We start from the raw sequence: 12,629 nt of genomic DNA on the forward strand, positions 1-12,629 counted from the left end.
GCTGATTAGCCAGATGTGGCTCGACCAAATTTTGGAAGGAGGGAGTTGGAAACAAAAATGTTGAATAGTTTTTAATGTTCAAAAACAATGCTTTTATACATACTTGACAAAAAATTTGAATTGTTCAATTGCAAGGTTAATACCAAAATCAAAAATCTAAAATTTGAAATTTTTTCGTGTTTTTTTAGCCTTTTTACCTTTGAAAATCGAATTCAAAAAGAGAACAGAAGATTTTTTATTTTACCTGAACAATGCAAAAATGAAAGCCTCAGAAAAATTACAATTTGTGAGATACAAAAAAATCATGTTCAACATACGAAGTATACACAGGAGAGACTCTATTTTTTTGACAAATTTCTGGAGATTAGAAAAATTGTCTTCTCACATAAAGAAATGTTGATTTACTGTTTTTCCAAAAAAATATTCGCGTAATTGGGGGGATGTGATTCATATGGAAACGACACCAATATTATGAAAATATCTCAACTTTAGTAAAAATTGATGTGAGAGCAGAGGCACTTGAGGGGTTCGGATAAGAGTACCCAGAATAAAATTGGACGTAATTTTCGTGATCGGGGGAGGGGGGTTGATAACTTTCCTGGACGGGGAGGGTGCTCAATGGTACCCACCTTCCATGCAAATATCAACTCTAAAGATCTCAGGGGCAAATTCACCCTAGTGTTCATCAACATTGGTTTTTTCCAATAGATTCTAATTTACTAGTCTTTTTTCTGGGTTTTAAAATTTTCGAATTCAAAAAAATCTGGAAAAATTACTGAAAATAATGTAGTCTAACACACAGTTTTGGGTGAAAAAATTTTGCCTGAAATTCTTATATATAGGTGCTGAGCTACAGCAATTCAAAGTTTTCTCATGAGCTTTTTGATTATTTTCGGGGAAAAGATCGAATTTTGGCAATTATTGGCCAAAAAAAGGTACTTTTTGCAGTTTTCGTTGAAAATGGGAGAAATTTTTTGGTTATTGATATTTTTCTAGGCAAAAAAGCGGGATTTTTAGGTTAATTTTTAGGAAGGGGAACGCATATTTCTTGAATTTTTTCGCAAAGAAGTGGCAATTTTTGGAAAAAAACGAATCTATTTATGGAAATTTCGACAAAAAGTGAGATTTTTAGATATTTTTGGCAGAAAAGACTGTGACTATTTTGCATTTCAGTCAGTTGAAAAACAATACGAAAGGCAAAAGTTTTCGAAAATTCGTATTTTGAGAAAATGAAAAATAATGTTTTTTATGATCTTATTTTTTGACTCCACAATTTCAGAATTTGAATATTGCGTAATTTAAAATTTAAAATATGAAATAAAAGAAAAGCAAACAGTCCCAAGCCAAGCTAGGGCAAAAGTTTGCAAAACTTCATATTAGAAAGAGTGAAAATAGCATATTTTTGGTTTTAACATGGGGCCCTTGGTGTTTCGGGCCCCTGGCGACCGCCAGTCAACATCATAGACCACCACTCCGCCACTGGTTATGTGTTGATAATTGCAATTTGTCGATGGTGTAAAATGTGTTCAAAATATCGCGACGATGCGACGACGACGACCAAGTTGCGCCTTTAGCGTAGAAAAATGGCACGAATTACGAGAATATGAAGTATGTATGCGACTGTGTATCGTCTGGTGGATGAAAAAGAGGAGAGAAAAAAGCACCACCCGATTCCAGCTGTAAGGGTTGCAAATTGCAGATAAAACTGCATGTACGAGTTTAAACGAATGGAAGGAAACGCGTAAACAACGCAATTTTGTCTTTTTATTCGTAGAATTTAGAAGCCCTCGGAGAAATAAACGCTATAGTAATTTTTTCTGACGTTGTGTTGAATGTCACCGTCGACTTTTCACTCTTTCCTTCTTCTTTGCTCTCGCGCGATGTCGACAGTGTAACTGTGCATCACTACATAATCAAGTTTGCGAAGAGAAAATAAAATCGTTTTGTTATGTAAGTGTAAGTGTAAGAAGCATTCTTACCCCATTTTCATTTTCCTGATGTGTACTTCTCATCATTGTGATCCCACCAGAGTTAAATTGGCTTTTTATAAAAATAATTTTTTAGGATACATATTTTTTTTGATGTTTTGAAATTGGCAACAATGGCCAAAACATTGATACCTATGCATTCCAAAATATTTTCCCAGTTTTGGAAATGATATCTCTCGATATTTCAAGAAAGTTAATGCGGAATGTTTGAGAGGACACAAATTTCGAAATGTGAATTTCTTCAAAAATGAATAATTTGCAATTTTTGAATCCATTAGAACCCTGAAAGTGATCTTGAATTTAGACAAAAATGGCCTAGTTCGACGTAGACTCTCAAATACCATGTTTTGGAACTAGGTCATTTTTTCAAAAACAGGTTGGGCAAGGGCTAGAGCGAAAACCTCACAATTTTTTCGAAAATTCTCCCTCCTTGGGGGCCTATCTCCCCTCCAAGAGCATTTCCGGAGCTGATATTTTTTCTGAGTGACCTTCAACTCAAAATCGTGTCATTGAATTGGCGATGAAAAATTTCTCCAATTTAAATACAGCAGGTCCTTTTCACTCGGCTTGAAAAATTCTACCACCTCGAAATATACGTAGTCGAATCCTCCGCAAAGTGATAAAGAGAAAACAGCAGCAACCATTCCACTATTAAAGCTCGATGACGAGGTGAAAATGAACCATACACGAGATATAGAAGTTTTCACGTTTACGGAATGATGTAAGTGCTGCGGAGGAGGGTGAGGGGGGATACGTAAAGGAATGGAGAACGGATCGTCGAATTATTTCGACGAATACGAGGGCGGACGAAGGCACCGCTGACGGTTAATTTAGCCCGAACAAGAAAAAGAAAATGGGTACTTAGTAGCGCGAAGTAGGAGTAAAATTAAAGAAGCGAGAATATAAGAAGATGGGTCGTTATCGGAGGGAAAAGGTACGAAGAAGGGGGTGTTTAACGGGCGCCGATATTATACCGCAGAAACGATATTATTATAATGTGCGGGGGTTGGCTAAACTACCAACAAGAAGAAGACAGCGAGCTCGGGATGGAAAAGTATGCAATATAAGGTTATCTCCGGCTCATACCTCGTAATAAGGAAGGAGGAATGTAAAGATATGGATGTATAGTGCGGCGTCGGTCGCTTTCATTTTCGGCAATTTTAGTATCTTCATCGTCGATGCTGCTGATGCCAGCGGTTCACCTGCGTGAGAAAAAACTACCCACTTCGACGGGGTAAAAGGTGGAGGTGGTTTTCAAAAACCTGCGAAGAAATAATAAAATTACAAACTGCGGCTTCCTCTTGTTTTCTGTGTGTTTATTCATATAAAAGTGTGCAACAGCGAGAAGAGAACGACGATGAAGCGAGCATTGGGAAAAAACACCTATAGCGAGAGACGAAAGCAGGGTTTGGAACGAAGGTGAGGCGAGATTTACGAGCTTTATTATCAAGCTCGATTTACTGATAAGCGAATCTCCGGGCTGCGTTGTTCGGTTTGAAATTATCTTGTTACCGGGCGTCGTTGTTGGCTGGTGGGTATTCGCCGCCTTGCGCCCCCGCGTCCCCCCGCCGCGCCCCTAGCTGTGAACTAAAAGCGAAGTTGAAAGCGCAAAAAGCTCGAATTAACGGGCCAAGATTTGTCTCAGTTGCCGAATAATCTGATTAAAGGATTACAAAGAAGCAAATTGCTGTTAAGTTGGAATATATTTTTCCGGCAGTTCGCGTCTCTTATTCGCCCTACCCCGCTCACGCTCCCCCATTCCTCAATTTCTCACTGCCGTGCGATTTTTTCGTGTAGTATTTTTCCAAACAGCCTAGTGTAGGGCTAAAAAGGGGTACGAGGAGGGACAGTAAAACGCTAATCGAAAAACGCAAACGGCCGGATTTAAATTTTATATCGAAAATATTTGTAAGAAGGGTGAATTGGCCCGTTTTGCCGCCAGCATCGTAGGCTGGCGCGGAAAGCAGCCAGATTAAGCGGTAATTTACGACGAGTTCTTGAATAAAAAAAACTCAATAATACCAACGCCAACGGTGCTCGTTTGCTTTTCCTTTTCCATTCTTGCTTCACTATTTGCCTAAATTGTGCGGGGGGTTTTACCGAGTTCCTTTTGAAATTTTTTCCCACTCGTTCGAGGGTGGAAATTTCTCGAGAGTTCGTCAGTTTTCGAGTCGTGGAAAATTCCAAGTTGTATTATGTTTACAAAGCGAAAGCGAAACCTTCATGTATTTGTTTTTGTTTTGAAGCTGATGCACATAAATAAATCTTCTCAAATAGGTAGTGTGAAGTCGGAATGATTTTCTGATGATTTCGGATTTTTTTGGAGGGGGGGAGGAAGAGTGTTGAAATAAATTTAAAAATTGAGCCATTATCAGTAATTATTTATTATGGCGTTTTTACTGGTAATTCTTGGTATTATCGAGATACATTGTATTTGTAAAGTCAACAAAAACCTCCGATGACTTTGTAATATTTTTTACCCGCGATTCCGATAAGTATTCGAATTTGCCAACTAATGTTCAGATCGCGCTAATGTTTGCAATTATGGTGATTTTCTATTTCTTTATTTTACTGTACATATTTTAATCGTTGTAAATATGTTGTTTTATAAATACATTCAATTATTTCACCCTGCATAGTTTGTATTTTATCAGGTTATGGGCTGCAGACACACAACACTGTGCATACAGTTTGTTTTCAAGATAATCAGTTTGTATTTCGTCCGGCTCGTTATCTGAATTCGTTTCAAGGTTCATGTGCGGGTATAACATTTTAAAAATTAGATGGCAGTTGGTAGCTGTTGATATCTACATTATTGCGCGTTATGTCTCGACATTTAGAAATTAGATCGCAGTTGATATTTTCTTTCACCTAATTGTCATCATGGATTTCATCAAGGGAATCAAGCCTCTATCTGGTTCCAGTGATTGGCTGTTGTGGAAAGATAATGTGCTTGATGTACTCACCCTGTATACTGCTGTGGACATCATGGGGGGTAAATCCACCTGCCCAATGGAACCAGTAGCCGCAGATACAGCCACCAATGCCGCCGAAAAATGAAAGTTGATTGTAACATGGCAAAAATCTTCACACCAAGCAAAGATTATTATTTCACAAACCATTTCCCAAGAGCTACACAGTCGCATCACTGATGGCTCTCCATGCATGCGAAGCATGGTTAGTGCTCATGAAAGAATTTGACGATAAGGCTGAAGACCAATTATTCCGCGAGTGCCTTAATTTATTTAGCACTGAATGGAATGATATCGAAGATGCGCCCTCTGTGGTTGTGCGTAACAAAAAACAACATTGAGAATTTTGAGCTAGTCTAGAAAATTGCAAAATAGAGATAGTTGATAAGCTGTTGGAATTATTGTTTCAAAGGTTTTACACATTCTTCCGAGTCGTTTCAAATCTTTCAAATCAAGCTACTTTCTTCTCAAATCTCAAGCTGATAAGACACTAAGTGATCTGCCTGATTCACTTATCCTGCAAGAACATGATGTTGCACTGGAACATAGATCATTGTTGTCATCATCCGAAGCTATGTTTGCTAAATCTGGTCAGAAAGATAGTTCGAGATTTGTCGAAAAAACATCTGATGATCAATGCGTTAGAAATTACCAGAGAAACGACCTTGTGTGTAAATACAGTTTCCGTAAAGGTCACTGACTCAAAAAGTGTTCGAAGCGGTTCAGCGACGGTAAACCACCCTTTCCATTTCCCAGCTAGTCTCAGAATTTGAAAGTTTATACCCAAAACATGATTCTGGGACTTGAATTTACTGGCTAAAAATAAGTAGGTACATAATTAAAAGATGTGGAAAATCAGAAAAATTGGCCTTTTGAACCGCGAAAAAAGTGAAAAAATAATTCATTTGAGATGTGTTGCTATATGCTCCCAAAGTAGAGTCACTAAAAATAAAATCAAACATTACTGTATAGGTAGGTACTCTTTTCAGCTTTATGTATGTAGGCCTACTGAATGTCCCACCTTCTCCAAAAGCCTTTTCTTCAGTATTTTTTGCTCTTGAGCGAATAATTTTCGTCCCTACATTTCCTTCCCCCACTACCAGCAGAGGAAATTTACCAATCTACAGCGAATTCTTATATTGAACAACAACAAAATCTAAATAACATGAAAAATATTCCACCAAGTCGAATTTATTCAGGTGGTGAATTTAATTTTAGTATAAAAAATGATGTTTACAATCGGGATAGGTAACTGACAAAGTGATGTACTGTGATGTGCATATAACTCCCAATCGAGTTCGAGCGAAAATAGAGAAATTTTGGTGATCGAAAATAGAAAGGGGTATAAGTCACATTTTTTCAATCAGCCATGGTTCCGACTATTTTGGGGTCATTTTTTAATTAGGTATCAAAAGCGTGTTCCCCGAAATTGTTTAATTTTTGAATGAAATCAGTTCTTTGTATTTCCTGAAAAGTGCCAAAAGTGGATTTTGACTCCTTCTATTCTGGCCAATTCAATTGTTGCAATGAAGGACTTCAAAAAGTTCAAAATCACAATCCAAAACACTCAAGAAAATTGATACTTTACTTATGTTCAAAAAAATTAGGAAAAAATGCGAACAGTCACTTTGAAAATTTTAAAACCAATTTTTGAAGACCAAGAAACCTAGGAACAGTTCCAAAAATAGTTGACATTATTCATACTAGGAGTCTATATTTGAACCATGAAAATACCAAGAACTGAGCTAAAAACTAGAAAATCTTGATTTGTGAAGTGTCACACCATCTTTCCTTTTGGAAAAAAGTAGGTTTGATGATGATGGGCTCTACAAATCTGAAAAAATTCAATTATTTGAAAATTAAGTCCACAATAGGTATTTTTGTCTTGATCCAAATAATTTTTGAAGAAAGAAATCTGAAAATATTTTTAGTCATTTTTGCAGTGTGTGTGGAGCAAGGGGAGGGGAAAGAACTGGTATCGTATTTGACAAAGAGATGATCTATGAAAATTTCAATGATGAAACACCCCACTCAGCATTTAAAAAATTGATTTTGAACTTTCTAATGCACGAAGTTTCTTGAAAATATACCTAAAATAAGTTGACAATAACTTACGTTTGTTGGCTTTATTTTTCCATTATTATTTTAGATTGAATGTGATACTTCATCAATAAGAATCAACTCACCTGAAACATAAAAATATACAACATTGATTAAAATCACACAATTCATAAGAATATTTCAAACTTTAATTTTTAAATTGTGCTATTTTACAGAAACCTGGAGAAAAATAAATAGCTGCTCTGAGTCACTATTCATTGACAAAATATAGTTTTTTCCCTAAAAATTTGAGCATTTGTGAAAAATCAAAATCATTTCACTGAGAAACTATTTTTTTGGAGGGGGAAGTTGAAAAATTCAACACAAAAATACCGAGAAAAGATATAGTCAAGAACGATGCAACGAGCACAGTAAAATGCCTTTTTAAATCCCAAGGCCCGAAAACATCCCCGATATGAAAGAATTCTCCTTTAAGTGAAAACTGCAGACGATCTTTTCAAACTGGCAGATTACAAAAGAGAAAAGCCTGATGCAATTGTACGAGATTTTGCCACTTTTTCAATTCTACTTATTTGCTGGGTAAATGCGATAACGACGTGTCTGATATACGTATTCTGGAATTCTCGTCCAGTTAATTGTACTTTTTGTATTTCTTCTTTCCTCTATTTGATTTCACGTATAGTCGACGAAATAATGAAATCGCTCACGACACAGGCATTCAGCCGCTTAGTTTTTCAAGATAATTGAGTCCGGGTTCGCGTCGAAGTTAATTAAACTTCTGGTATAGTATTCGAAGAAAGCTGAAAAGATCTTATAGCAACAGTATCCGAATACGGTACAGTATTGAAAAGACTTGTATGTACAGTAGCCCTTTCATTGTGTCATCATCTATGTGGTGGGCGTTGGAAAAGGAAGGAGGAAAAAATGTCAAAATGATATTTTCATCGAGGCGAAGATTTCCGACGATGGTGATGAGAAGAATATTGTGTAAGATACGAAAGAAAGAAAGAGAGAGACCTATTGAGGTGAATTTATGAGAAAAACATTGACTTGTTTACCAAAGAAAGAGTTTTTTCCTGCTTGTGTTACACGTTCATGGGGCAATGTTGATCGGAGGGGTGGAAAGTAGCAGTGACACGCAGCATACCTCATTAAAAAGGATTTTCTTCCAGTTGCTGGCAATTCACATACACGACGGTCGGGGTATTATAGAGCGAAGCAGAGATGGTCTGTGATGCTGGGAAGACGTGCAAAAAAATGTTTGAATAATTCAACGAGCAGTCTACAGGCAATTTTTTTCGGGTTTATTTTTTTTCGTGACGACAAAGACCCAATTATAGATGCGTGATAATGTGTATCTATATTTCGAAGGTAGTGCCTATTTTTGGCACGAATATCGCGTTGATTTAACAAATCACGTTACACTTAGTGTAAAAGGTATTCTCGCTGCTTCGTACCTACCTATCGACTCTTGTACAAACACAGCATCCCTGCTTGCTTCGCTATAGGAACGAAATCTGCAGGGCTTATGGAACATAGCGCGAGAGTCTGCATTACAAAATATAAACGTTCTAATACGCGAAAATATCTTATACACCGGCACTCATATAATTTGCGAGATAGAAAAAGGGACACGTCGAAAGGTTCGGCGCGTTTTGAAGCCACCGGAGTCGAGGATGAGGGTAAAATATTATAGATACGCATTCGCATTCTTTGCGAAAAAGGTAGTTGAGCCGTACCATAGGTTGTAGGATTCTGAGAGTGGCTGGAGGGCCAAGTCCGGGTCCGGGTATTTTAATTTTTTTTTCTTTCGCATTAACGACACCGTATCCGGCTCGTTTACCTGCTCAAACGATTGTACTCGAATACTCGTATACATTTTATACCCTTATTATAGGCGATCGGCGTCCGTCGTTCATCGATCGTGTTGCTCGACGTAGACCGAATTAAAAGCTATGTGTAATATTTTGATGAGAGGTCGTTGAAGGATGAAAACGCTCGATTCTAAGCACGATATTCTCACTAAACTCTATTTAATTTGAAGAAATCTTTCAAAATCTCCAGAATTGTTCCTACTGAAGAATTTCGAGGGTAATTTTTTCTGAGGGATCTAAGAAAAAAATTAGACAATGATTAAATTTTCGAATTTGAGGTCAACTCATTGACGAAATTGGCATCACTTATTCAGCTTGGAGGGGTTATTTTTTTTGAGAATTCTTGACAATTTAAATACATCTATCTCTAGATTCATCAAAGTCCCTTCAAATTTGTAGAAAAGTAGGCCATTTTGATACAGGGTCTTTTTTGCATGCCTTATTCTATACAGCCTCCAGTAGTCTTGCAATTTTCTCGACAGTATGTAAGATCTGTAGGTAGCTATCAGAATAGCACACGTAGCTCGTCTCTAAAATATAATTTTAAAAATTCGAAACAAACCTCAAAAAACTGAAAATAATTTGAAAAAGACTCCTTCCTCAGTTACACGAAATTCTCGCGATAAATCTTGGTGTTTTTGATTATCCTCGAAAAAGTTTTAAAATTTAATTAACAAGTATCTCTTTGAAAGTTGCTGCTTTTGGCGCGATATCGTCTTGAAAACGTGTCGGTACTTAAATAGTTTTTAGGTACCTACAGAAGGAAGTGTGACTCTTAAGCAAACTGCCATCAGTCGACAATCTTTTTCACTTTTGCGAAGTTGTAATGTCTTTTTATTCGAGTAAAGTATTTTTTGTAAATGGAGTTATCCGAAATTGAGGATTATCAGATGGTTTGGACACATGAATCACGATCGTCTGGATTGTGAAAATTTTTGATTCATGATTCTAATTGTATTTGTGATGAGTCTATCATTCAGAAGTTCTGCAACATGTTCAGAGACATTTTCATCACTAAAGAAATGGATTTTCATTTTTTTTCTAATTGATCACAAAAATTTCAGCAATACAGATCATACAAAATTATAAATGAAGTGGAAAGTGGGAATTTCAGCAGATTTTTTTTTTAATTTTTAAAATCCAGAAAAAAAGCCTGATAATTATTTTTAAAGCCTGACATTTAGCAAAAATTGCAGAAAATTTTCATTGATTCACCTTGAGTACCAGAAAATAGTTGCAATTTGAACAGAAATATAGAATTTATTTTAAAAAATACCAGTAATTTACCCAACGTTACTGAATTACAAGGAATGAATAGAAGAATGAGTTCAGGTTCAATACCTATGGATGAATGGATGAATGGATGAACGGATGAAAAAATGGATAAATGAATGAATGAATTATTGAAAAATAAATTAAAACAAAATTTCAGTATTTAGTTCAATATTCAGTTCAGTTCAGAATTCAGGTCACTTCAGGTTCAGTATAGATGAATGGATGAATGAATGAAATAATAAATGAATCATTGAAAAATAGAATTAATTAAAATTAAATTTCATTATTCAGTTCAGTAATCAGTTCAGTATTATCAGTAATTTACCAAAATTTACCAAAATGACCATGTTAACATAAATATTGTTAATTTCAATAAAAATAATTTTATTACTCGATTTACTTAATCGAAGTTATCCTTTATTCAGGCATTTTATTTGAAATTGATTTTTTGAAAAAGCTTACCCAGAGTTACAAGTGATTTACAATAAATTACAAGTAATTTACTAGGAATGAGGAAAAGCTTACCCAAAATTACCAGTAATTTACCAAAAGTTACCAGTATTTTAGCGGAAATTACAAGTGATTTACCAGAAGTTATCAGTAATTTACTGGAAAATACCAGTAGTTTACCAGAAATTACCAGAAGTTTACCAGAAAATACCAATACATTACCAGACATTTCCAGTCATTTACCAAAAATTACCAGTAATTTACCAGAAATTACCCGTAATTTACTAGAAATTACCTGTAATTTACTAGAAATTACCTGTAATTTACTAGAAATTACCTGTAATTTACTAGAAATTACCTGTAATTTACCAGAAATTACCAGTAATTTATCAGAAATTACCAGTAATTTATCAAAAATTACCTGTAATTTACCAGAAATTACATGTAATTTACTAGAAATTACCTGTAATTTACCAGAAATTACACGTAATTTACCAGAAATTACACGTAATGTACCACAAATTACATGTAATGTACCAGAAATTACCTGTAATTTGCCGGAAATTACCAGAAATTACCAGTAGTTTACAAGTAGGTAATTGTCAGTAATTTACCAGAGAGTAAATCACCAGTAGTTATCAAAAATTTACTCAAAATTACCTGTAATTTACTTGAAATGACCAGGAATTCGCCAAAAGTTACCAGGAATTTGCCACAAATCACCAAAAATTTACCCAAAATTACTTGTAATTTACCAGAAGTTACCAGTTTTTTCCCCCAAAAATTATTGTAAAAATGATTAGTTGTTTTGTGAATTTTTCTGTAATTGACCATTTTGAGTGAACAATTGGTAATTTATTGTCGATTTACTAAAGACGAGTGGTTATTTACAAAAAATTATAGTAGAACCACTAATTTTATAAAATAGTGTTTATCAGAGGTTTGACGTGTCGATAACCTTCACGAAAGTCAACTGCTGGATGATCTGTCAGTCAGTCAGTTGGTCAATGAGTCAGTAGGTATGTCAGTTTATATGTTTGATTGTTTCTCCTGAGCCTTGTTCCTATTATCTTACGTACTTATTTATCTACCTGATTAGATCTTTTAAACGAAGGATCTGACTAAAGTTTGTATCTGATATGATGTATTCACAGAATCTGATCCAACCTGTATGATCAAATGTGATCAGATTAAATTGGATCAAGGGAATGTCAGGAGCGAATTTGTGCGATCTGATCCAATGTGATCAAATAAGTTACTTATGCGCAGATCTGATCTGATTTATTGATCATACATGATTATGGCTTATGCAAGCCTGATCAGATCTGATTGCTTTTTTTTTTTAGAAAGATATTTGAATGAGAAGATCTTTTTATTCTGGGAAAAACGATCCGATTAGGTCGTCTGAATAGTCATTATTTCATCTGTTTAGATGAGCCCATAAGTCAATCAGACGTGTTCGCCCAAACTGAGAACAGATAATTGAATTTGATAAAGTTTTGTCTGATTAAATTGGACCGAGATACTTACGAGCATAAATAAATTTTTTTTGCTTCTCTATGAATTGAGGTTCAGAAGCGTTTGAATATTTCTTTTGAAATGAAAATAATTTGGTACCTAATTAAAGAAAATAAATAATTATGTGAACTCCGAACTAAAAACCCAATTCATTGAACCACGAATCGCATAATTTCCACATCTCACCTCCTCTTCAAGACGAATTTTACCTTTTTACTTACCTACGTACAAGATTCTCAGCACGAATAACCACAACACTCGATTACATTCCAATAATCTCTCGTCTGCTGATTTGCTCTCATTTGCACGTTCCAATACGTTTCTTAATCCATCCTCCAATATATCCATCTCTCCGTCGAGAATCCTCCATGATCCATCACGTTGCACAAAATTCCACCCAACGGACCCGACCAATTATAACAATTCGTTGCCGACGACGACGAAGGTTCGAAGTTTAACGCGGGTGAAATCCCCACGGGAAGGATTTTTTC

At 35.6% G+C, this 12,629-nt stretch overlaps 1 protein-coding gene across 3 annotated transcripts in view; it reads right to left on the reverse strand.

Annotated features, from left to right (window-relative positions):
• The window catches only part of LOC135846965 (cell adhesion molecule DSCAM-like), a 640,919-nt gene that overhangs the window by 478,813 nt on the left and 149,477 nt on the right, over positions 1-12,629 (reverse strand). The gene's annotated exons all lie outside the window — the stretch shown is intronic.

Source organism: Planococcus citri, chromosome 5, assembly GCF_950023065.1.
Source record: "Planococcus citri chromosome 5, ihPlaCitr1.1, whole genome shotgun sequence".
NCBI lineage: Eukaryota > Metazoa > Arthropoda > Insecta > Hemiptera > Pseudococcidae > Planococcus > Planococcus citri.